At 41.1% G+C, this 26992-nt stretch overlaps 1 non-coding gene and 1 pseudogene across 1 annotated transcript; one reads left to right on the forward strand and one right to left on the reverse strand.

The window, feature by feature from the left end:
- Positions 1-26992, reverse strand: part of LOC107610635 (G-type lectin S-receptor-like serine/threonine-protein kinase SD1-1) — a 48854-nt pseudogene that overhangs the window by 11972 nt on the left and 9890 nt on the right.
- On the forward strand, positions 1958-2065 carry LOC148547366 (small nucleolar RNA R71). Its single transcript, XR_015897888.1, has one exon. It is a non-coding gene; the product is annotated as a small nucleolar RNA R71 (small nucleolar RNA).

A 26992-nucleotide genomic window follows, 5' to 3' on the forward strand; every position in this document is an offset into this window, starting at 1 on the left:
ATGCTCTGTTCTGGCGTTGAACGCCAGCCAGATGCTCCTTACTGGCGTTTAAACGCCAGTGAGCTCTCCTCCAGGGTGTTCTATTTTTCAATGCTATTTTTCATTCTGTTTTCAATTTTTTTGTAGTTTTTGTGACTCCACATGATCATCAACCTAATAAAACATGAAAGAACAATAAAAATAAAATTAGATAAATAATAATTGGGTTGCCTCCCAACAAGCGCTTCTTTAATGTCAATAGCTTGACAGTGAGCTCTCATGGAGCTTCACAGATGTTCAGAGCATTGTTGAGACTTTCCAACACCAAACTTAGAGTTTGGATATGGGATCTCAACACCAAACTTAGAATTTGGTTGTGGCCTCCCAACACCAAACTTAGAGTTTGATTGTGGGGGCTCTGGTTGACTCTGTTTTGAGAGAAGCTTACTGTGCCTCTTTTTCATGTTTACAGAAGGATGACCTTGAGTTTTAAACACAAAGGATTCCTCATTCAATTGAAGGACTAGTTCACCTCTGTCAACATCAATCACAGCTCTTGCTGTGGCTAGGAAGGGTCTTCCAAGGATGATGGATTCATCCTCATCCTTTCCAGTATCTAGGACTATGAAATCAGTAGGGATGTAAAGGCCTTCAACCTTTACTAATATGTCCTCTACTTGTCCATAAGCCTGTTTTTTTTGAATTGTCTGCCATCTCTAATGAGATTTTAACAGCTTGCACCCCAAAGATTCCCAGTTTCTCTATTACAGAGAGGGGCATGAGGTTTATCCCTGACCCAAGGTCACATAGAGCCTTCTCAAAGGTCATGGTGCCTATGGTACAATGTATTAGAAATTTTCCAGGATCCTGTTTCTTCTGAGGCAATCTCAGTTGATCCAGATCACTCAGTTCATTGGTGAACAAGGGAGGTTCATCTTCCCAAGTCTCATTACCAAATAGTTTGGCATTCAGCTTCATGATTGCACCAAGGTACTTGGCAACTTGCTCTTCAGTAACATCCTCATTCTCTTCAGAAGAAGAATACTCATCAGAGCTCATGAAGGGCATAAGGAGGTTTAATGGAATCTCTATGGTCTCTAAATGAGCCTTAGATTCCTTTGGTTCCTCAAAGGGAAACTCCTTGTTGATCACTGGACGTCCCAGGAGGTCTTCCTCCTTGGGATTCACGTCCTCCCCTTCCTCCTTGGATTCGGCCATGATGGTTATATCAATGGCCTTGCACTCTCCTTTTGAATTTTCTTCTGTATTGCTTGGGAGAGCACTAGGAGGGTTTCAGTGATCTTCTTACTCAGTTGGCCCACTTGTGCCTCCAAATTTCTACTGGAGGACCTTGTTTCATTCATGAAACTCAGAGTGGCCTTAGATAGATCAGAGACTAAGTTTGCTAAATTAGAGGTATTTTGTTCAGAGTTCTCTGTCTGTTACTGAGTGGATAATGGAAAAGGCTTGCTGTTGCTAAACCTGTTTCTTCCACCATTATTAAAGCCTTGTTGAGGCTTTTGTTGATCTTTCCATGAGAGATTTGGGTGGTTTCTCCATGATGGATTATAGGTGTTTCCATATGGTTCACCCATGTAATTCACCTCTGCTATTGCAGGGTTTTCAGGATCATAAGCTTCTTCTTCAGAAGATGCCTCTTGAGTAATGTTGGATGCAGCTTGTATTCCATTCAGACTCTGAGAAATCATATTGACTTGCTGAGTCAATATTTTATTCTGAGCCAATATGGCATTCAGAGTATCAATTTCAAGAACTCCCTTCTTCTGAGGCGTCCCACTACTTACAGGATTCCTCTCAGAAGTGTACATGAACTGGTTATTAGCAACCATGTCAATGAGTTCTTGAGCTTCTGTAGGCATTTTCTTTTGTGAATGGATCCACCTGCAGAGGTATCCAATGACATCTTAGCTAACTCAGACAGACCATCATAGAATATATCCAGGATGGTCCATTCTGAAAGCATGTCAGAAGGACACTTTTTGGTCAGTTGCTTGTATCTCTCCCAAGCTTCATAGAGGGATTCTCCTTCCTTTTGTTTGAAGGTTTGAACATCCACTCTAAGCTTACTAAGCTTTTGAGGAGGAAAGAACTTGGCTAAGAAAGTCGTGACCAGCTTATCCCAAGAGTTCAGGCTATCCTTAGGTTGAGAGTCCAACCATATTCTAGCTCTGTCTCTTACAGCAAAGGGAAAAAGCATGAGCCTGTAGACTTCAGGATCTACTCCATTAGTCTTAACAGTATCACAGATCTGCAAGAATTCAGTTAAGAACTGAAAGGGATCTTTAGATGGAAGTCCATGAAACTTGCAGTTTTGTTGCATCAGAGAAACTAATTGAGGTTTCAGCTCAAAGTTGTTTACTCCAATGGCAGGGATGGAGATGCTTCTTCCATGTAAATTGGAATTAGGTGCAGTGAAGTCACCAAGCATCCTCCTTGCATTATTATTATTTTCGGCTGCCATCTCCTCTTCTTGTTCGAAAATTCCTGTAAGGTTGTCTCTGGATTGTTGTATTTTAGCTTCTCTTAGTTTCCTTTTCAGAGTCCTTTCAGGTTCAGGATTTGCTTCAACAAGAATGTTCTTGTCCTTGCTCCTGCTCATATGAAAAAGAAGAAAACAGAAAATAATAATAGGGATCCTCTTTGCCACAGTATAGAGATTTCCTTGTGTGAGTAGAAGAAAAGAAGAAGAAGGATGAAGAAGAGAAGAATTCGAACTCAAAGGAGAAGAAGGGGTTCGAATTTTTGGGTGAGGAGAAGTGTTAGTAGATAAATAAATAAATAGAAGGAGATGAGAGATAAGAGAATTTTCAAAAATTAACAATTAAAATTTAAAGTTGAATTTCGAAAATAGTTTTTGAAAAAGGGTTAATGATTTTCGAAAATTAAGAATAAAATAAAATTAAAATTAAAAATTGAAAACAATTAATTAATTAAAAAGAATTTTTGAAAAATAGGGAGGTATTTTCGAAAATTAGAGAGGGATAGTTAGTTAAGTAGTTTTGAAAAAGATAAGAAACAAACAAAAAAATCAATTGGTTAGTTGAGAAAAGATTTGAAAATCAATTTTGAAAAGATAAGAGGATAAGAAGTTAGAAAAGATATTTTTGAAAAAGATAAGATAAAAGATATTTTTGAAAATATATGATTGAAATTAGTTTTAAAAAAGATTTAATTTTTACAATCACAATTAATGACTTGATTCACAAGTAATCACAAGATATGATTCTAGAACTTAAAGTTTGAATCTTTCTTAACAAGCAAGTAACAAACTTGAAATTTTTGAATCAAAACATTAATTGTTGATGATATTTTCGAAAATATGATATAAAATTAAGAAAAAGATTTTTGAAAAATATTTTTTAAAATTTTCGAAAATAAATAAGAAAAATGAAAAAGATTTAATTTTTGAAAAAGATTTTGAAAAGATAAGATTTTTAAATTTGAAAATTTGATTTGACTCATAAGAAACAATTGAATTTTAAAACTTTTGAAAATGTCAATCCAAATTTTTGAAATTTTGAGAGAAAAAAGGAAAAGATATATATATTTAATGAAGAAAGAGAAAAATATGAAAAAGACTCATAACATAAAAATTATGAATCAAAACACACAATGCATGCAAGAACACTATGAATGTCAAGATGAACACGAAGAACACTTTGAAGATCAAGATGAACATCAAGACTTATTTTTGAAAATTTTTAATGAAAGAAAAACATGCAAGACACCAAACTTAAAAATTTGCAAACTTTAGAAACTAACAAATTAAAAATGCATATGAAAAACAAGGAAAGACACAAAACAAGAAAACATGAAGATCAAACAAGAAGACTTACCAAGAACAACTTGAAGATCATGAAGAACACTATGAATGCATGAATTTTCGAAAAATGCATGAATTTTTTAGAAAAAAAATGCAATTGACACCAAACTTAAAAATTGACTCAAGACTCAAACAAGAAACACAAAAAATATTTTTGATTTTTATGATTTTGTGATTTTTTTGGTATTTTTCAAAAATTATTTGAAAAAGAAAAATAAGGATTTCAAAATTTTTAATATGAATTCCAGGAATCTTGTACTCTTAGTCTAAAGCTCCAATCTAAGGGTTAGACATGGCTTAATAGCCAGCCAAGCTTTAGAAGATACAAATCAGGCATACAACAGCAGGTGGATCAGGAACAGCTAGCTTGCTCTTGTAATGATGATTTGGAAGCCTCAGTCTAAATGAATTTAGACATGGCTTTACAGCCAGCTAGGCTTCAACATTTTTTATGAAACTCTAGAATTCATTCTTGAAAATTCTGAAGAACATAAACTAATGTAAAATATTTTTTTTTTGAAAACAAAAGAGAAGTTTTTGAAAGATTTTTGAAAAACTTTTTGAAAATAAAACAAAAGAAAATTACCTAATCTGAGCAACAAGATGAACCGTCAGTTGTCCAAACTCGAACAATCCCCGGCAACGGCGCCAAAAACTTGGTGCACGAAATTGTGATCCCTGGTAATGGCTCCAACGAAACTTGGTGCTCTAATCTTAATTCATAAATTGTCACAACTTCCATACAACTAACCAGCAAGTGCACTGGGTCGTCCAAGTAATAAACCTTACGTGAGTAAGGGTCCATCCCATGGAGATTGTCGGCTTTAAGCAAGCTATGGTCATCTTGTAAATCTCAGTCAGGCGGATATCAAATGGTTATTGAGTTTTCGAATAATAATATTAAATAAACAGAAAATAAAGATAGAAATACTTATGTAATTCATTGGTGAGAATTTCAGATAAGTGTATAGAGATGCTTTCGTTCCTCTGAACCTCTGCTTTCCTGCTGTCTTCATCCAATCAATCCTACTCCCTTCCATGGCAAGCTTTGTGTAGGGCATCACCTTTGTCAATGGCTACATCCCATCCTCTCTGTGAAAATGGTCCGATGTGCTGTCACTGCATGGCTAATCATCTGGAGGTTCTCGATCATACTGGAATAGGATTCACCCTCCTTTTGCGTCTGTCACTACGCCCAGCACTCGCGAGTTTGAAGTTCGTCACAGTCATTCAATCCCTGAATCCTACTTGGAATACCACAGACAAGGTTTAGACTTTCCGGATTCTCATGAATGCTGCCATCAATCTAACTTATACCACGAAGATTCTGATTAAGAGATCCAAGAGATACTCATTCAATCTAAGGTAGAACGGAAGTGGTTGTCAGGCACGCGTTCGTAGGGAATGATGATGATTGTCATGTTCATCACATTCATGTTGAAGTACGAATGAATATCTTAGAAGCGGAATAAGTTGAATTGAATAGAAAACAGTAGTATTTTGCATTAATCTTTGAGGAACAGCAGAACTCCACACCTTAATCTATGGAGTGTAGAAACTCTACCATTGAAAATACATAAGTGATAATGGAGTTTATTGGTCTCGGCTCCAGAGGGAAACCGGAGTAACCAAGACTAAAAATGATCCGAAGATCCAAATACAATAGTTAAAAGTCCTATTTATACTAAACTAGTTACTAGGGTTTACAGAAGTAAGTAATTGATGCATAAATCCACTTCCGGGGCCCACTTGGTGTGTGCTTGGGCTGAGCTTGAAGTTTACACGTGGAGAGGTCATTCTTGGAGTTGAACGCCAGTTTGTAACGTATTTCTGGCGTTCAACTCTGGTCCGTGACGTATTTCTGGCGTTTAACTCCAGACTGCAGCGTAGAACTGGCGTTCAACGCCCTTTTGCGTCATCTAAACTCGGCCAAAGTATGAATTATTATATATTGCTGGAAAGCCCTGGATGTCTACTTTCTAACGCAATTGAAAGCGCGCCATTTTGAGTTCTGTAGCTCCAGAAAATCCACTTTGAGTGCAGGGAGGTCAGAATCCAACAGCATCAGCAGTCCTTTTTCAACCTCTGAATCTGATTTTTGCTCAAGTCCCTCAATTTCAGCCAGAAAATATCTGAAATCATAGAAAAACACACAAAATCATAGTAAAGTCGAGAAATGTGAATTTAACATAAAAACTAATAAAAACATCCCTAAAAGTAACTAGATCCTACTAAAAACATACTAAAAACAATGCCAAAAAGCGTATAAATTATCCGCTCATCAATCTCCCTCTCTCTCTCTCTCCTAGTCACCGCCCACCGACAACCCGATTACCCCAGGTAACGAACATTGGTGCCGTCTGTGGGACCCGGTGCGGACATGGAGCGACACATCACCTTGGAGGAACTCCACGAAGGAGGCGGAGCCCGTTTGAGCAGAGCGAGCTCGACGGCCCGTGATGCCGAGCACCCAACACCATCCGTGCAGCCCAACCAAATGTATACCCAGACCCCCGAGAGACGCCGCCCTTTCGGGGGAACGGGGGCTGACAGCGCCAAGATCATGCAAGAGCTTAGACACAGGGTTCAGAACCTTGAGAGGGAGTTGGCGGCAAGGGACCAATCCCAGGGAAATGCCAGCCGCTCACACGGCGGTGCTAGCTGGTCCCACGCCCGCACCCACTCTCCCTCTCGTGCGCACGATAGCCAAGGAAGAAGCCTAACAAGGCACGAAGAGACGCACACACAAGCAACTTCCAGACCCACCCGAAGAAAGTCGGAAAGCCGTTGGGGGTCCCAGAAAGAGGAGACCTGGAGACAAGAAGATCCCATCATTCATGGGGGCAACCCCTTTTCACCCCTCAATTCTCAAAGTCCGGCTCCCGAGAAACTTCGACAAGCCAACGGACATGAGATATGATGGGACCAAGGACCCCCAGGAACATGTCACAGCTTTTGAAGCAAGAATGAATCTGGAAGGAGTAGGCGATGCAGTCAGGTGCCGGGCGTTTCCCGTAACGCTAGCCGGCCCAGCGATCCGATGGTTCAACACTCTCCCGCAAGGATCCATCACGACTTTTGCAGACATATCCCAGAAGTTCCTAGCACGGTTCACGACGCGCATAGCCAAAGCAAAGCACCCGATTAACTTTTTAGGGGTTACCCAAAAACCCAGTGAGCCGACCAGGAAGTTCCTGGATAGGTTTAACGACGAATGCCTAGAAATTGACGGCCTCACGGACTCAGTCGCTAGCCTATGCCTAACAAACGGCCTGCTGAATGAAGACTATAGGAAACACCTAACAACCAAGCCTGTATGGACCATGTAGGAAATCCAAAGCATAGCCAAAGAGTACATCAATGACGAGGAGGTCAGCCAGGTTATGGCAGCCAATAAACGGCAGCCCACCAACCCGCCAGCCCGGCAGGCGCATCAGACCGAACGGTATAAGGAAGCTCCCAGAGATGGCACCCTAAACAAGCTACCCAAGTAGCCACGGGTAGGAAGGTTCACGAACTACACTGCCACTTACGGTGCCCATAGTGGAAGTCTACCAGCAAATTGCAGACAAGGGAATCCTATCCAGCCCCAGGCCTCTAAAGGAGAGAATGGGAGGCAACAAAAGCCTTTACTGCGATTACCACAAAGGGTTTTGTTCATACCCCGGGTCGAACTACCCGACCCGAGATGATTGGTGACAAAGCGACCGACCTCTTCAGGTCAGACTACCCGACCTCTTTTAAAGAGCTCGGTCAAATCGACAGGAAAGCCCTATAAAGGGCCCAAATAGAGGAACACGACCCAAATCCAAAGGCAATCCAAGCCTATAGAGATAAAGGCGGTTCCCTTAAAGATTAGCTGACTTCACTCAAGATAAAGATAAGATAAGATAAGATAACTAACTTATCTTATCAGAAAGGTCAGCCCACACTACTATAAATACACTGAAGCACCCAGGTATAACTCATACTCTGATTCTACATAAAACCTGTTTAATACCCATGCTAACTTAAGCATCGGAGTCTCTTGTAGGTACCCCCCACCCTCCGGTGACCAAGGATCAGCAGTGCAGCCAGTCAACAAGTCAGACACGACAGCTCTGGCCGCCATCAACAAGTCGGACATAACAGCTCCGACCAGCACAGAAGATCTCGTCCGAGATCGACCTACAGTTTCAGGTAACCCTCGGAACATTGGTGCCGTTGCCGGGGACCTGGAAGTCATCCCAACACCATGGCGGACGGCCATGACAACGACCACAATTCAGATCTGGAAAACAGAACACCACACAAGAACGTGGACACCACGCTAAAGGATAGTCTGGAATCCAACAGAGATAAAGATTCATCAAATCCGGGGATAATAGAAGCACTTCAAGACTGTTTAAAGAAACTTGAAAAAGAAACTCAACAACAATGAGAGGTCGGAAAGGATCTACAAAGAGAGATACGGCGACGACGAGACTTAGAAGATAAACTACTGCAATTAGAAGCCGATCTCAAATCAAAGGCTCCTCGGACCACTCCTGAGGAAAATTCACGCAAAGAGCAAGATCCATTCACCAGGGAGATTATGAAAACCAAGATCCCAAAAGACTTTAAACTCCCGGATATGACTTTATATGATGGCACCACCGATCCCAATCATCATCTCAGCAATTTTAGAAGCAGAATGTACCTTACCGACGCCCCAGACGCAGTTCGTTGCAAAGCTTTTCCAACAACTCTCACAAAGACAGCAATTAAATGGTTCGACAACCTACGTCCAAAATCCATCTCAAAATTTGATGACCTGGCCAAAAAGTTCCTGGTTAGATTCTCCATCCAGAAGGATAAGGCCAAACACGCCCCCAGTTTACTGGGGATCAAGCAAGAAGATCGGGAGAGCCTCCGTAACTATATGGAAAGATTCAACAAAACATGCATGGACATACAAAGCTTGCCAACAGAGGCCGCCATCATAGGGCTCATCAACGGCTTACGAGAAGGACCTTTTAGCCAATCTATATCAAAGAAGTACCCGACCTCCTTAGACGAAGTACAGGAGCGAGCAGAAAAATACATCAACATGGAAGAGAACGCTCAGTTGGGGGAAACCTCTAAATCGGGGGTCCCCTCCCGAGATAAAGATAGGGATTCCAAAAGGAAAGAAGAACGACAAGGGGAGAAAATCAAAAGGTATCACAATTACACCCCCCTCAAGGTATCTCTAGTCGACGTATACAAAGAAGTCTGCCATACCGAGAAAATACCCCCGGCCCGGCCACTCAAAGGCAAAAGAGGGGGAGGAAACCGGAATGAGTACTATGAATACCACCGGCTGCGAGGACACTCCACCAACGAGTACTTTGATTTAAAGAACGTCATTGAAAAGTTGGTAAGGGAAGAAAAACTAGATCGGTTTTTGGCAAACCGAGACGATGATCAAAGAAAGAGACGAAGGGATGAAGAGGTCGGACGAACTACACGATCACCCCGTACGCCAGAAAGACACGTCCACATGATACATGGCAGATTTACAGGGGGAGGCATCTCCAAATCATCCCGTAAAAGATACCTCAAAGAAGTGTATCATGTCGAAGGAAAGGAGGAAGCCCCAGACATCCCTGCAATCACGTTCACTAAAGAGGACACATCAGGTATCATCTCGGGGCACGACGATCCCATGGTTATTACCATCATACTGGCAAACGCAAATCTCCATCGTACACTAATAGATCAAGGAAGCTCTGCCGACATCTTATTCAAAACGGCCTTCGACAAGCTCGGCTTAGAAGACAAAGAACTTAAGGCATACCCGAATAGTCTGTTCGGACTAGGAGATACTCCGGTACAACCATTAGGATACATATCGCTACATACAACCTTCGGAAAGGGGAACCAATCCAGGACACTCAAAGTAGACTACATCGTGGTCGACGTGAGCTCAGCCTACAATGCTCTCATAAGTCGGACAACATTGAATCAACTCGGAGCCATAATCTCAACTCTACATTTATGCATGAAATTTCCGACTACAGAGGGGATAGCCACAATAAAAGCAGATCAAAAGATGGCACGCCGCTGTTATAACGAAAGTCTAAACCTCAGAGGCAGAGGAGAAGAGTTTCATGCAATAGAGCTCGGCGGAGTTCAGAGACGAGAAGAACTGCGACCGCAGCCAGAAGGAGAGATAGAGAAGATTCAGATCGAAGACACCTCGGACAAAACAACTAATATCGGCACGATCCTGAAAGGAGATTCGAAAGAAGGGCTGATACAATTCTTACGAGACAATGTCGATCCCTTTGCATGGAAAGCCACAGACATGCCAGGCATAGACCCCAAACTAATGTGCCACAAATTAGCAGTTTACCCAGGATCTCGGCCAGTACAGCAGAGATGAAGAAAACTCGGGCCAGAGCGATCCCAAGCCGTGGAAGAACAGGTTGAAGCGTTATTGGAAGCGGGGTTCATAAGAGAAGTAGAGTACCCACAATGGCTAGCTAATGTCGTCTTGGTGAAAAAATCAAATGGGAAGTGGCGAATGTGCATCGACTACACCGATCTTAACAAAGCCTGCCCAAAAGATCCTTATCTACTCCCAAGTATCGACGCTCTGGTAGACGCTTCATCCGGATATAGATATCTCTCATTCATGGATGCATATTCAGGATACAATCAAATCTCCATGTATCCACCAGATCAAGAAAAGACTTCGTTTTTTACACCAAAAGCAAATTACTGCTACATTATAATGCCTTTCGGTCTCAAGAATGCGGGAGCTACTTATCAAAGGCTAATGAATAAAGTCTTCTCAGATCACATCAGAAAAATCATGGAAGTCTATGTAGACGATATGTTAATAAAGACACAAAGCGAAGAAACACTATTGTCCGACCTGGCTCAAGTGTTCGATACCATAAGGAAGCACAACATGCGACTCAATCCTGCGAAATGCACCTTTGCAGTAGAAGCAGGCAAATTCTTAGGCTTCATGCTAACACAAAGAGGAATAGAGGCCAATCCGGATAAATGTCAAGCCATACTCAACATGAAGAGCCCAACATGTATCAAAGAAGTACAGCAACTCAACGGGAGATTGGCCGCCCTGTCCAGGTTCTTAGCAGGATCAGCAATAAAATCTCTCCCCTTTTATGCTACTTTGAGAAAGGGAAAGCAATTCGAATGGACAACAGAATGTGAACGAGCCTTCCAAAACTTTAAAGAATTCTTAGGATGGCCACCTATCCTATCTCGGCCACGAGAAGGAGAACCACTCATATTATATCTCGCAGTAAGAAGCCGAGCAATAGCTTCAGCACTAGTCAGAGAAGATGAAAGAGGGCAACAACCCGTCTACTTCGTTAGTAAAGCGCTTCAAAGATCCGAGTTGAACTACCAAAAAATAGAAAAGTTTGCCTACACCCTCATTCTAACATCCCGACGACTTCGCCCGTACTTCCAAGCTCACACCCTCAGAGTTCGAACTAACCAGTCCATAAAAGGAATATTGCAGAAAACAGATCTGGCAGGCAGAATTCTATAATGGGCAGTCGAGCTATCCGAGTTCGACCTCCGATACGAAGCTCGGACAGCCATCAAATCACAATATCTAGCCGACTTCATCTCAGAGTTCACAGATACCCTGGAAATCCCCACAGAATGGAACCTCTACGTGGATGACTCTTCAAATAAGACTGGAAGCGGTGCAGGTGTGATAATAGAAAGCAACCAAAGAACCCAAGTCGAGCTCTCCCTCAAATTCGGGTTCCCAGCTTCAAACAACCAGGTGGAGTATGAAGCGTTATTAGCTGGTTTGAAGCTGGCTAAAGAGGTCGGAGCTCAAAAACTCAACATCTACAGTGATTCACAAGTAGTCACCTCACAGATAACAGGGAGCTACCAAGCCAAAGATCCCACCATGAAAAAGTATTTAGATAAAACCAAACAACAGCTCGAACTCCTCGGGGAATATAAGATCTGCCATATACCCCGTGATGAGCGGATAATTTATACGCTTTTTGACATTGTTTTTAGTATGTTTTTAGTAGGATCTAGTTACTTTTAGGGATGTTTTCATTAGTTTTTATGTTAAATTCACATTTCTGGACTTTACTATGAGTTTGTGTGTTTTTCTGTGATTTCAGGTATTTTCTGGCTGAAATTGAGGGACTTGAGCAGAAATCAGATTCAGAGGTTGAAGAAGGACTGCTGATGCTGTTAGATTCTGACCTCCCTGCACTCAAAGTGGATTTTATGGAGCTAAAAAACTCGAAATGGCGCGATTCCAATTGCGTTGGAAAGTAGACATCCAGGGCTTTCCAGCAATATATAATAGTCCATACTTTGGCCAAGAATTGACGACGTAAACTGGCGTTCAACGCCAGCCTTCTGCCCAAATCTGGCGTCCAGCGCCAGAAAAGGATCCAAAACCAGAGTTGAACGCCCAAACTGGCACAGAAACTGGCGTTCAACTCCACAAATGGCCTCTGCACGTGCTACACTTAAGCTCAGCCCAAACACACACCAAGTGGGCCCCGGAAGTGGATTTATACATCAAATACTTACTCATGTAAACCCTAGTAGCTAGTTTATTATAAATAGGACCTCTTACTATTGTATTAGGCATCCTGGATTGTATTTTGATCCTGTGATCACGTTTTAGGGGGCTGGCCATCTCGGCCATGCCTGGACCTTCACTTATGTATTTTCATACGGTAGAGTTTCTACACTCCATAGATTAAGGTGTGGAGCTCTGCTGTTCCTCAAAGATTAATGCAAAGTACTACTGTTTTCTATTCAATTCTTCTTATTTCACTTCTAAGATATCCATTCGCACCCAAGAACGTGATGAAGGTGATGATTATGTGTGACGCTCATCATCCTTCTCCCTTATGAACGCGTGCCTGACAAACACTTCTGTTCTACATGAATTAAGCTAGAATGAGTATCTCTTAGATCTCCTAACCAGAATCTTCGTGGCGTAAGCTAGAATGATGGCGGCATTCAAGAGAATCCGGAAGGTCTAAACCTTGTCTGTGGTATTCCGAGTAGGATTCAATGATTGAATGACTGTGACGAGCTCCGAACTCGCGATTGCAGGGCGTTAGTGACAGACGCAAAAGGATAGTAAATCCTATTCCAGCATGATCGAGAACCGACAGATGAATAGCCGTGCCGTGACAGGGTGCGTGAGCATATTATTCACTGAGAGGATAAGATGAAGCCATTGGCAAGGGTGATGCCTCCAGACGATTAGCCGTGCCGTGACAGGGCATTGGATCATTTTCCCGTGAGATGACCGAAAGTAGCCATTGACAGTGGTGATGTATCACATAAAGCCAGCCATGGAAATGAGTAAGACGGATTGGATGAAGATAGCAGGAAAGCAGAGGTTCAGAGGAACGAAAAGCATCTCCATTCGCTTATCTGAAATTCCTACCAATGATTTACATAAGTATCTCTATCCCTATTTTATCATATTAAATTCGAAAACACCATTATCCATTTATATCTGCCTAACTGAGATTTACAAAGTGACCATAGCTTGCTTCATACCAACAATCTCCGTGGGATTCGACCCTTACTCACGTAAGGTATTACTTGGACGACCCAGTGCACTTGCTGGTTAGTTGTATCGAAGTTGTGACAATTATGAATCTAGATCAAAGCACCAAGCTTTGGAGCCATTACCAGGGATTGTTCGAGCATGGACAACACAATTTCGTGCACCACCCCGCGAACAAAATGCCCGAGCTGACGCACTCTCAAAACTAGCCAGCACCAAACCAGGGGACAACAATAGAAGCCTCATCCAGGAAATGCTACAGAACCCGTCAATCGCGGAAGAGGAAAAATTCCTAGCCACAACAAGTCAGGACCAAGGATGGATGACCCCCATAATTAACTATCTCAAAACAGAAACACTCCCCACAGGAGAAAAGGAGGCGAAGAGGCTGAAAAGGGAGGCTCAGTACTACACCATCATAAACAACACCCTATACAAAAGAGGGATCTCAATACCACTACTAAAATGTGTACCGACCTCCAATATAAGGGAAGTTTTAGAAGAAGTACATAGTGGTTTTTGTGGCAATCATCTCGGAGCACGAGCTCTTGCCAAAAAAGTACTCCGGGCGGGATTCTACTGGCCAACCCTACAGAAAGAGGCTATAGAATTAGTAAAGACATGTCTACCATGTCAGAAGCATGCCAACTTCCACATCGCCCCGCCAGAAGAGCTCATCAGTGTAACCTCGCCCTGGCCGTTCGCAAAATGGGGACTCGATCTTCTCAGACCCTTTCCCCAGGGATCAGGACAAGTAAAATTCCTCATAGTCGGAGTAGACTATTTTACAAAATGGATCGAGGCAGAACCCCTAGCCAACACCACTACTCAAAGAAGCCGGAAATTCCTATACAGGAACATTGTCACGAGGTTCGGAGTCCCACACTCCATCACCACGGACAATGGTACCTAATTCACAGACGCAGGCTTCAGGAGACTAGTCGCCGACTTAAATATAAAGCATCAGTTCACCTCCGTCGAGCACCCTCAAGCCAACGGATAGGCTGAAGCCGCCAACAAAGTCATATTGGCTGGGTTGAAACGGAGACTACAAGACGCAAAGAGAGCTTGGGCCGAAGAGCTTCCACAAGTCCTATGGGCATATCGAACAACGCCACACTCCACCACAAATGAATCACCATTTCGACTAGCATATGAAGTGGAGGCAATGATCCCAGTAGAGATCGAGGAAGGGTCATCCAGAGTAGTCCTCTACAATGAAGAAGCCAACTCCCAACTTCAGAGGGAAGAGCTCGACCTATTACCTGAAATCCGAGAAAGAACTCGGATCAGGGAAGAAGCACTAAAACGTCGAATGGCTTCCAGATATAACCAAAGGGTAGTGCCGAGAAGTTTTGAAGAGAATGATCTCATCTTAATCCGAAATGACATCGGGACAACTCGGCCAGGAGAAGGAAAGTTGGCAGCAAACTGGAAAGGACCCTACCGAGTCGTAGAAGTACTCGGAAAATGTTACTACAGACTGTCCGAACTCGACGGACGAGAGCTTCCCAGATCGTGGCACGCCTGCAACCTAAGAAGGTACTACAGCTAGAAAAAGTAAAAGAAATCATTATTGGATGCACTCTTTTTTCCTAAAAAGGTTTTTAATGAGGCACCGAGTGAGACCTGGACATTATCCAACTTAAAGGGATGAAAAACTCCCACATGTATATATTTGCATTTTCTTTTGAATAAAATATATTTTTAGATATTCTACAAGTTTTCAAGACGCATTAATCTGAAGCATTCATCGTCCGATTATAAAGCAACAGATCGGCAGAAAGTGAAAAACAATTTCACTGCACGATCACGATAAAGAAAATCGTCCGATAAAGGTGAAAACGCGATTCACCTAAAAGACGATCTAGAGATACCAACCACCTTCTACAAATCGGCAAAGATAAACACAGAATAATGTAAGAAGTTATCGAAAGTGATCCTAAAAAGAACCTGACGAGGTCTTATGGATTGCTAAATAATAACTTAAAGACTGGCCGACGTTAAGAAGTCGGACCAAGTCAACCCAAGTTATAAGTAAACCCTGGAAAGAGGTCTGGTCAACCCTATTAAAGAGGATTACTTTAACTTAGAAGGGCCCGACATGACAGAGACGGCCCAAAACGAAAAAATTATGAAAGTAGTCCCTGAAAGAGACCTGACAAAGGTCCAAAAAAGAGGACTACAAAAATAACTTAGAAAGAGACCGACATAACGAAGTCGAACTCCTTCTACAAAAAGTTATAAAAGTAATCCCTGAAAGAGATCTGACAAAGATCCAAGAAAGAGGATTACAAAATAACTTAGAAGAGACCGACATAACGAAGTTGGACTCTTACTACTAAAAAGTTATACAAGTAATCCCTGAAAGAGATCTGACAAAGATCCAAGAAAGAGGATTACAAAATAACTTAGAAGAGACCGACATAACGAAGTTGGACTCTTACTACTAAAAAGTTATACAAGTAATCCCTGAAAGAGATCTGACAAAGATCCAAGAAAGAGGATTACAAAATAACTTAGAAGAGACCGACATGACGAAGTCAGACTCTTGCTGCTGAAAAGTTATAAAAGTAATCCCTGAAAGAGATCTGACAAAGATCCAAAAAAGAGGATTACAAAATAACTTAGAAGAGACCGACATAACGAAGTCGGACTCTTACCACTAAAAAGCTATAAAAAGTAATCCCTGAAAGAGACCTAACCAAGGTCCAAAAAAGAGGGTTACAGAGATAACTTAGAAAAGGACAACGTAAAGAAATCAGCCTACTACAAGACATGTTACAAAAGTAACCCCTGAGAGAGACCAAACAAAGGACTACCAAAACAACTCGGAGAACCAACTTGAAGAAATCGGTTATAGATCGTCAGAAATACAAGCAAGAGCGAGAAAACCGAAAAACAAGTTAGACCCGCATAACCACAACCACAAAGGATTCAAAAGTACAAAGTAATCCAAAAAGGTTGAGTTGCAAGATTCCAACATTCCCAGAAAATAGAAGAGATACCAAGTCAAGCACGAAAAGCATGATATAATCTACAAAGTTATAAAAGCCTCGGAGGCCACCAAAATTAAGCAAGCTACCTTTTGTTTTTCAAAAATAAAGGTTGCTAGGCAAGCAACGAGAAAGTGTCAGCAGTTAAACAAAACATAAAAGAGTTTAAAAAGCCCACAAGCCGGGCCAACTACACAAATATCCAGAATAAGTGAGCTAAGGGTCAAAAGACTTTTTAACAGCATCAGTCCGAGGAGACGGAGGGCGAGTCTGGAGGGGAACAGCATCCACAGTACCGTCATCCCGGTTTAAAATCTGGCAGTCAGGATCAGAAGTGGAAGGGTCGACCTCGGCAGGAACAGCAAAAATCCACACCTTAGCAGAGGACACAGGGGCAGGTTCAACATTATCATCATCCTCGTCATCAGGAACAATCTTGCCATCCTTGACAACATTATCCAGGCTGAAGAGGGTCAGGTCAGCCTCGGGAGCAATAACTCGAACTTGCTCCTTTAGGTTCTCATAAGCAGCAGTCACGCTGCCAACAAGATGACCTTGAAGTTCATAATAATCTTCCCGGGCACTCTCCAGCTCCCCCCTCAGGTGCATCACCTCCCGATAGGACGTAACGTAACTATCCTTATGCATCATTGCCGTGTCCTCGGCCAACCGCACAGAAGCTGCCAGAGAAAGGGAACTTGCCTTCTCGTTTTCTAGATCTTTTTCCAGCTTGGCCACCTTTACCTCGAGCTCCTCCTTCAGCCCCCTCATCCGATCGAACTCTTACTTTGCCTCCTCCATAAATGCTTTGGTGGCATGAAGAGGAAGGTTCTGAGCAGTGCGGTGCAGAGCAGCCCCCATATACACCATCTTTATGCTGTTTTGGGTCATAAATTCCAAATGATGAAGGATGGACACATCGTCTATAGAAAGGACACCATAGGGACCGATTTGCTGATCCACAAATTCAATTGCATTAAAGTCGGGAGCATCAAAATTGAAAAGTTCAGCCGTTTTTTGTTTTTTACTGGAAGGAGCGACAGAAGGAGCAACAGAAGTTGAAAGAGGGTCAGCCAGACAAACTCGGGGAGTGGGGATCACCTTCCTCACCCCAGGAGAACTCGGCATGGACTGCTTCATACACACTTGGGAAGATCCCTCCCCGGCTGCCTTAGCCGAGATGTTTTTGGCAGCAGTCGCCTTCGATGCCCTCTTAAAAGCCTTCATGGATTCATTATTCTTCATTGCCTCTGCAAATAAGACACAACAGTAAGAAATTAAGCTACAAGTCGGAAAGGCATTCACAAGCAATATAAACAGACAACAAAGGAAATGCAAAATACCCAGCTCAGTTTGAAGAAGAGAGGGATTGGTTAAAAATTTCTTTGCATCAAGATGGGGAGATTGACCCCAGTGTTCTTCCAAGACAGTCACAAAAGCTCGCTCAGCCTCATCCAATATTTCCCACGTATACCTGGACACTCTCACATCTTTTTTCCATTCCAAGGGAAAGGTAGGCTCATCATTCTCATCCAGAAAAAAGGGCCGAGCTCCTTCAACAGCTCGGACCTTGAAAAAATAGTTCTTAAAATCACAAAACGATTCATCAAACATGGAAAAGACCTTCTTTCCCTGGGAAGATCAGAAGGAGACCCAAGCTGCCTTCTTTTTTACTACTCCAGGCTTCGTCAAGACAAATAGGTAGAAAAAGAGAGATTGCGAGGCAGGGATACCAAAACCATTACACAACAATTGAAAAATTTTAATAAAACCCCAGGAATTAGGGTGAAGTTGAGAGGGAGCAACATTACAGGACCATAACAGGTCGGTTTCAAATTCAGTAAAAGGAAGGGTCATACCCAGCTGACCAAAGAAGAAGTCATAAGCATAGAAAAAAGGCGATCATTAACAACCCGAGTAGAGAAACAAACTCTCTCCTCAGAAGAGGGAGGGACAAGTTCATAATTCTTCTCATCACCAGAATTACTACAGACCCTATGAAACTGCCTAAGCTGCGCACAAAACTCGGAATCAACCAAAGAGACACACATAAGAACCATCGAGTCCACCCAATCGGCCATGCCCTCGGGAACCTGAGAAGACATCTCTACAACGTTATTGCGAGAAGACATGAGGCCAACTAAATCCTACAATAAGAAAAGAAGAGTGGATTACTAATAAAACATCTCGGACGAGGGGCAAAACAACTCGACAGACGAACAAACAGGAAAAGAAAACCCCAAGACTCAAACCAACGTCCTGGGGCATCCTTTGGAGGCAGTAACAAAGCAAGGTTTCAAGAAAATTCTACAGCTTACGTCCCGGCACTCATCAAAAAAGAAAAAATAAGGTTTCGAATGAAACAAAGGAAGTAAAAACACAAAAGTCACTACCTTTCTACAGTTCATCAGCCAAAGCATTGTCAAAATCAAAAATGCCCAACAGAAAATCACCAAAGACGCAAATTTTTTCAGAATCAAGCAAAACCATCATCGAAGGCACAAGCAACAACAAACATGCAAAAGCCCCAATTTTTAGATTCAGGCAACAAAAAGAGAAAAAAGATTCACACCAAAAACGAAGAAATTCCAGAACACATCGGGTACAGTAAAGGCAGAAAAGATGCAAACTTTCTCTGAGCGAAATTCAAAAAACAGACATATAAAGAAACAGAGGAAGAAAATCGAACCTGGAAAATAAAAAGGAAGCTAAAGAGAAGAAACACCAAGAGCCACCCCTCGAAGCGGAAAACCGCGAAGATAGAAGGAGAAATCTGGAAATCACCCCTCTTCCTCAGAAAGCAGTAGCAGAACAGGCGTTGCGGGAAGGAACTACGAAAGAAACAGAAAATGAGAGAGTAAAGGGAGAAGTTACGAAGAAGAGCGAAGAAGAGAAACCATTTTTTGATTGAGAAATTCAAAATAAAAACCAAGAGAAAACGGGGCAATTAATGCCAATTAATGAAGGTATTAAACCCTTTCACATCCCCAAAAAAAACAAAGCGCTGATATAAAAGCGCGCGCTTTTAGAGGAAAACGTTCTACATTCAAAAGGAGTCTACAAAAGGAAGAAATCGACAAAATGCTTGAACTCGGTTTCACTAAAGAAGGATCGAAGTCAAAGGACTCGACCTCAAAAAAGAAGACCGAGCTCAAGCAGGGGCACTGTTCATATCCCGGGTCGAACTACCCGACCCGGAATGATTGGTGACAAAGCGACCGACCTCTTCAGGTCAGACTACCCGACCTCTTTTAAAGAGCTCGGTCAAATCGACAGGAAAGCCCTATTGATGACATGTCACCATGTCATGTTTTTCTATGTTTTTTCTTTTGTTTTCAATAGGTTTTATGCACTTTCTTAAGCCATAAGCAAGCCAATTGGGTAGATTTCCATGTTTCCTTTGATTCAATCAACCATGGATGAATTAATGCACTTTCATGAGATTTTGTGCTATAATTGTCATATATTATGAAAGAAACACAATCTTATGATTTGGGGCATAGCTTTGATTGTTTTGATTGATTGATGATAGGTGAAAAGAGTTTTGAAGAAGGTTGAAGGAAGAAGGAATGACTAGGAGCAAGAGAGAACAAAAAGTTTGAGCCAAAGTTTGCCTCAAACTTTAGCTCAAACTTTTAGAAGAATTGAAAACACTCCAGAGGAAAAAAGTTTGAGCCAAAGTTTGCCTCAAACTTTAGCTCAAACTTTTGGGAGAAAAGCTTGAGCCAACGTTTGCCTCAAATTTTTTGGCAAATGTTGGCATCACAAAACCTACACCCTGGAGGAAAAAGCTTGCGCCAACGTTTGCCTCAAGCTTTTTGGCAAACGTTGGCGCCACACACCACAACAGCCTGAAGGGGTATACTTCCAACAAGAATAACTTGAGCTACAGAGCTCCAAATGAGATGATTCAAAAAGCAATGGAAAGTAGGAATCGAGATCTTTCCAAGCATATATGGCACTGCATGGTGGACACTAAAATTGAGGGAGAAAACTGCCCCGAAATGTGCATAAATGAACATGGTGGCAACTTGCAGTGAGGCCAACTGACCTCTGCACCTTCGACAGAGTATAACGCGAGCTGTGGAACTCCAAATGATGCGATTCCAACGGCATTGGAAAGTAGACATTCAGGGCTTTCCAACAATGTATAATAGTATGGGGTGGACAATGTGTTTGAGTCTCCAAAATCTGGCGTTTTCGACCACGTTTGAGGCAAACGTTGCCTCAAACGCTGCCCACCAAAGCCAGCGACCTTGTCCTCTTCAAAGGAGCATAACTTGAGTTGTAGATGTCCAATTGAGATGATTCTAAGTGGGTTAGAAAGCTGACATTTAGAGCTTTCCAACCATATTTAATAGTCTATATTGGGTATAAAATTTGCAACGTGACAAGAGGACAAAGTAGCCCCTAAGAAGCATACAAAAGGGATCCACGTTTGGCTCAAAGTTTGACCTCAAACTTTGGCTCAAACGTGAATGGCAGCAAGGAATGTTAGCTGATATGAAAAGTTTGAGTAAAAGTTTGACCTCAAACTTTTACTCAAGCTTTTCTGGTTCATGGCCCGGTTCACAAATGGGTTTCTCTCCAACTCCAAGAGCAATCAACAGAGGCTATCTTCAACCCAATTCCATCAAGAGCAAGGGCCCAATTGACACCACTCAAAGGCACAAGAGATAGTTAGAATAGAAATTTCATTTAATGGTAATTTGTTTTGAATTTCAATTTCATTTTGTAAAAGCCTATATAAAGGCATTAGTTTCATTTTACAAGGGGAGCTCCATTAGAGAACATTGGGGGGCGAGCTCCACTAGGGAGCATTAGGAATACAGAACTCTCTCTCTTTAGTTTTTCTTTTTGTTTTAAATCTTGGGTTGAGAATTGAAGAAATTCTGTTTCAATCTCACCTTGAGAATTCTCTCTGTTTTCTTCTTCTGCAAACTTTCAAGTGAATTGTGATTTGAATCAAAGTTCGTTTCATCGCTTTCATCTTTAATTTTCCTGCATCTTGTTTGCTAGCGGATCAAGGAAGGAATTGAGATCTAGACTTGTTTTCTAGTCTCATTGATTTTCTGAGATCTTCAACCTCTCATTTAGATTTTGCAATTGAGCTGCATTTCATTTTCTGTTCGGTTCCTCAATTCAATTTACATTAAGCCTGCTGCAAATCTCATTTACATTTCCTGCACAATTTTAAATTCTTCTGCAATTGCTCTAAGTTCTAATTCACTGCAATTTTGCTTCTCTGTTTACATTGCTCCCAATTTACTTTCCTGCAATTTAAGCTTGCTGCAAGAGTTTTGAATTCTGATATATTGCTCTATTTAATTTCCAGCACCCCAGCCCCTTTACTTTTCATGCAATTTACTTTTCTTGCAATTTAAGTTTCAGCTATTTTACTTTCTTGTTCTTTAAGTTACTTGCAATTTTACTTTCTGCACTTTATAATTCCTGCAAATTTACATTCTGTTGGCTTCAATTATAACTCAAATCACTCAATGTTAGCTTGACTAAACTAATCACCCACTAAAATTGCTTGATCCATCAATCCTCGTGGGATCGACCTCACTCACGTGAGTTTTATTACTTGATGCGACCCGGTATACTTGCCGGTTAGATTTGGGTGTTTTGGAAATTCATTTTTCCACAAATTTTCCCATCAAGTTTTTGGCGCCGTTGCCGGGGATTGATTTAGATCAACAATGATTAAGTGGGTGAGAAGTCTAGATCAAGCATTTTCTTTATTTTCGTTTTCTATTTTAGATTGAAACCAAGGTGTTTGTGTTTTTGCCTCACTAAGAAATTCTCATCTCTGATATGAGTAATTTCAATTTTCATTGATGTTTGCAAAATACAAATGGAGTTCAACTCATCATTTGGTCAAAAAAATTTTTTTGGGATATTACCCACCATCATCAATCTCTAATGATGGCTGGGAATATCACCAAGAAACTTCAAATTCTGGGCACTCCAATTCATGGAGCTATGCCTCAGAACCACAAGATGAGAAAGAAAATCATATGGGATATTTCCCTCCACCACAAAATGCTGCAAGTCATGATTTTAATGGTGGATGGGAAGAGAATTCTAATGCTCCATATGATATTCATCCGAAGATATCATCACTTGACCACGCTTCAACAGAAAGCCTCTGTCAAAACTCACCACCCACACAAACTTCCATGAACCAAAGACTCTCAAAGCTTGAGTCCATGCTCAAAAGAATTGCGGAGGAGAAAGAGAAATACCAGAAAGAACAAGAGAACTCCCTCAAAAACATGGAAGCGCAATTAGGCCAACTGGTGAGTGCAATGAAGAAGAAGGAAAAACAAGAGGAAGAGGCTACTGAGTCAAGTGAATTTTTAGTGAAAAAGAAAAAGGTGGTGGAAATAGTTGAAAATGAAACTGCACTTGAGGTGACAAAAGAACCTGAACACTCACAACCTCCTCAAACCCCCCTGGACCAAAAAGTCTCAACAATTGAATCTGAGATTAAAAGATATGAAGAGGAGATGAAGAAATGTTGGGAAGATCAACAAACCTCCTCCATGAAAGAGCTATTAAAACAAATGTTGAGTGTAAAAGAGGAAGTGGAAGAGCAAGAAAGTGAGGAAATCATTCCAAACTCAAGTGAGGCAGAGAAGTACATGAAGGAGGAGTTCATGGAACCACCAGTTCAAAAGGCTCTGGATGAATATAAAACTCCAATAATCACACAGCAACCAAGTCTTGAATCCAAAGAAGTGAAGGAAACTAGCAAGAACACCAATTCTGTCCCTAATCCAGCAAGCAAGATCAATCAAGCCATTTGCAAAAGGAAGCTTGCTGAGGAAAGGCCAAGACAAGGGACACTAGCTGAATCCTTCCCTCCTTTGAGGTCATTCCTCTTAACAAACTGGAAGAAGAGGAAGAAAGTGAAGAACAACATGTCAAGCTAATGACACTAAAAAAGCACTTGTTGGGAGGTAACCCAACCATAGGTAACATTTCTTCTTTGCTTTGTTTTCTTTTTCTTTGCTTTGTTTAAATTCAATAAATTGGCATATGGTTGCATTCTAAGTTTGGTGTTGCTATGCAACAAAATTTGGTTCTAATCCTTACAAGATACTTGCATCAATTCCAAGTGAAAGTGTCACACTAAGTTTGGTGTGCCACTTATCTTTTATGCAATGTATTGTGCACACCTTCTTATCTATGCAATCAAAATGTCTCTGTCTCTTATGCCTTGATATCTTTAATTTTGCTTGTTTAAAACACATGTGTTACTAACATTTCATTGTGTAAGACATTCATAATCCATCTTAAGCCCATAGCCACGGTTCTAATAGTTGCTTGAAGATGAGCAAGCATTCTGAGTTGGTATGGGAAGGAAGAGAATGGGAGGAAAATGACAATAATAGAGAAGATGAACTACAAGGTTGTAAAGTTCCTTTTCCTCTCATTTGTTTCAAGCACTATAAACTGCATGATTGTCTTTACCTTCTCTGTATGCATGTGTGTATGAAAAGGCATAGTTTGATTTCTAAATTGCAACATGGTGCTGTGTCATTATGATTACCAACTTGAGTTTTGTGAATTCAAAAGCAATAAAGTATCATGATCATAAACAAACAAGGCATTAAAGAAGATTTTAGCATGTGCATAAAAGTATTGGAAAGCTAGTATGTTTGGTTGTTGCTTAATTGCATTGGATTTTATTTAATTGAAGTTTTCATCTAGGACATTTTGTGAAATCTTTTGAAAATCATGAAAACCTTGAAGAGGCAAATACAATTAAAGTAAGAAAAGAAAAAGGGAAAGAATGAGAAAGCTGAAGGCTCTGAGTACCAATGGCAATTTATTTGTTAAGTACTTGTGGTGTTTATGTATCAAGCCAAATGCTTGAAAACAAAACACTTAGAAGTCAAGGTTAGGCTCAAAGTGCAAAAGCACTCCCTCAAAGCTCAAGGCTCTGAGCATCAATGATTAGAGAGTCAAGAAAAGAAAAGAAAAATGAGCTTAATGAAGTCCTCTAATCAAATGCTTGTGGTGCTTATGTATCAAGTGGTAATACTTGAAAACAAAGTATTTAGAAGTCGTAGCTTTGTTATCAACTCATGGGGCAAAGCACCCAAAAGGAGAAGCTAATAAGAAAATCAAAAGCTTGTTTCAAGGAAGAAATATAAGAGAAAGATTTCATAAATTGAGCTAGATGGAAGCATCAATCATTTACACTTCTTTTGTGATTGTAGCATGCTTAGAAAACTAGCTTACCATGAACATTTAGTTGCTATTCTTCTCACCTTAGTTTGTCAATCTTTATTGCATGATTCTTTTCTTGCTTGGGGACAAGCAAGGTTTAAGTTTGGTGTTGGGATGACATGTCACCATGTCATGTTTTTCTATGTTTTTTCTTTTGTTTTCAATAGGTTTTATGCACTTTCTTAAGCCATAAGCAAGCCAATTGGGTAGATTTCCATGTTTCCTTTGATTCAATCAACCATGGATGAATTAATGCACTTTCATGAGATTTTGTGCTATAATTGTCATATATTATGAAAGAAACACAATCTTATGATTTGGGGCATAGCTTTGATTGTTTTGATTGATTGATGATAGGTGAAAAGAGTTTTGAAGAAGGTTGAAGGAAGAAGGAATGACTAGGAGCAAGAGAGAACAAAAAGTTTGAGCCAAAGTTTGCCTCAAACTTTAGCTCAAACTTTTAGAAGAATTGAAAACACTCCAGAGGAAAAAAGTTTGAGCCAAAGTTTGCCTCAAACTTTAGCTCAAACTTTTGGGAGAAAAGCTTGAGCCAACGTTTGCCTCAAACTTTTTGGCAAACGTTGGCATCACAAAACCTACACCCTGGAGGAAAAATCTTGCGCCAATGTTTGCCTCAAGCTTTTTGGCAAACGTTGGCGCCACACACCACAACAGCCTGAAGGGGTATACTTCCAACAAGAATAACTTGAGCTACAGAGCTCCAAATGAGGTGATTCAAAAAGCAATGGAAAGTAGGAATCGAGAGGTTTCCAAGCATATATGGCACTGCATGGTGGACACTAAAATTGAGGGAGAAAACTGCCTCGAAATGTGCATAAATGAATATGGTGGCAACTTGCAGTGAGGCCAACTGACCTCTGCACCTTCGATGGAGTATAACTCGAGCTGTGGAACTCCAAATGATGCGCTTTCAACAGCATTGGAAAGTAGACATTCAGGGCTTTCCAACAATGTATAATAGTATGGGGTGGACAATGTGTTTGAGTCTCCAGAATCTGGCGTTTTCGACCACGTTTGAGGCAAACGTCGCCTCAAACGCTGCACACCAAAGCCAGCGACCTTGTCCTCTTCAAAGGAGCATAACTTGAGTTGTAGATGTCCAATTGAGGTGATTCCAAGTGGGTTAGAAAGCTGACATTCAGAGATTTCCAACCATATATAATAGTCTATATTGGACATAAAATTTGCAACGTGACAAGAGGACAAAGTAGCCCCCAAGAAGCATACAAAAGGGATCCACGTTTGGCTCAAAGTTTGACCTCAAACTTTGGCTCAAACGTGGATGGCAGCAAGGAATGTTAGCTGATATGAAAAGTTTGAGTAAAAGTTTAACCTCAAACTTTTACTCAAGCTTTTATGGTTCATGGCCCGGTTCACAAATGGGTTTCTCTCCAACTCCAAGAGCAATCAACAGAGGCTATCTTCAACCCGATTCCATCAATAGCAATGGCCCAATTGACACCACTCAAAGAACATTGGGGAGCTCCATTAGAAGGGAGCTCCATTAGAGAACATTGGGGGGGCGAGCTCCACTAGGGAGCATTAGGAATACAGAACTCTCTCTCTTTAGTTTTTCTTTTTGTTTTAAATCTTGGGTTGAGAATTGAAGAAATTCTGTTTCAATCTCACCTTGAGAATTCTCTCTGTTTTCTTCTTCTGCAAACTTTCAAGTGAATTGTGATTTGAATCAAAGTTCGTTTCATCGCTTTCATCTTTAATTTTCCTGCATCTTGTTTGCTAGCGGATCAAGGAAGGGATTGAGATCTAGACTTGTTTTCTAGTCTCATTGATTTTCTGAGATCTTCAACCTCTCATTTAGATTTTGCAATTGAGCTGCATTTCATTTTCTGTTCGGTTCCTCAATTCAATTTACATTAAGCCTGCTGCAAATCTCATTTACATTTCATGCACAATTTTAAATTCCTCTACAATTGCTCTAAGTTCTAATTCACTACAATTTTGCTTCTCTGTTTACATTGCTCCCAATTTACTTTCCTGCAATTTAAGCTTGCTGCAAGAGTTTTGATTTCTGATATATTGCTCTATTTAATTTCCAGCACCCCAGCCCCTTTACTTTTCATGCAATTTACTTTTCTTGCAATTTAAGTTTCAGCTATTTTACTTTCTTGTTCTTTAAGTTACTTGCAATTTTACTTTCTGCACTTTATAATTCCTGCAAATTTACATTCTGTTGGCTTCAATTGTCACTCAAATCACTCAATGTTAGCTTGACTAAACTAATCACCCACTAAAATTGCTTGATCCATCAATCCTTGTGGGATCGACCTCACTCACGTGAGTTTTATTACTTGATGCGACCCGGTATACTTGCCGGTTAGATTTGGGTGTTTTGGAAATTCG

The sequence above is a fragment of the Arachis ipaensis genome, chromosome B8 (assembly GCF_059453495.1).
Source record: "Arachis ipaensis isolate K30076 ecotype BB chromosome B8, ASM5945349v1, whole genome shotgun sequence".
NCBI classification, from domain to species: domain Eukaryota; kingdom Viridiplantae; phylum Streptophyta; class Magnoliopsida; order Fabales; family Fabaceae; genus Arachis; species Arachis ipaensis.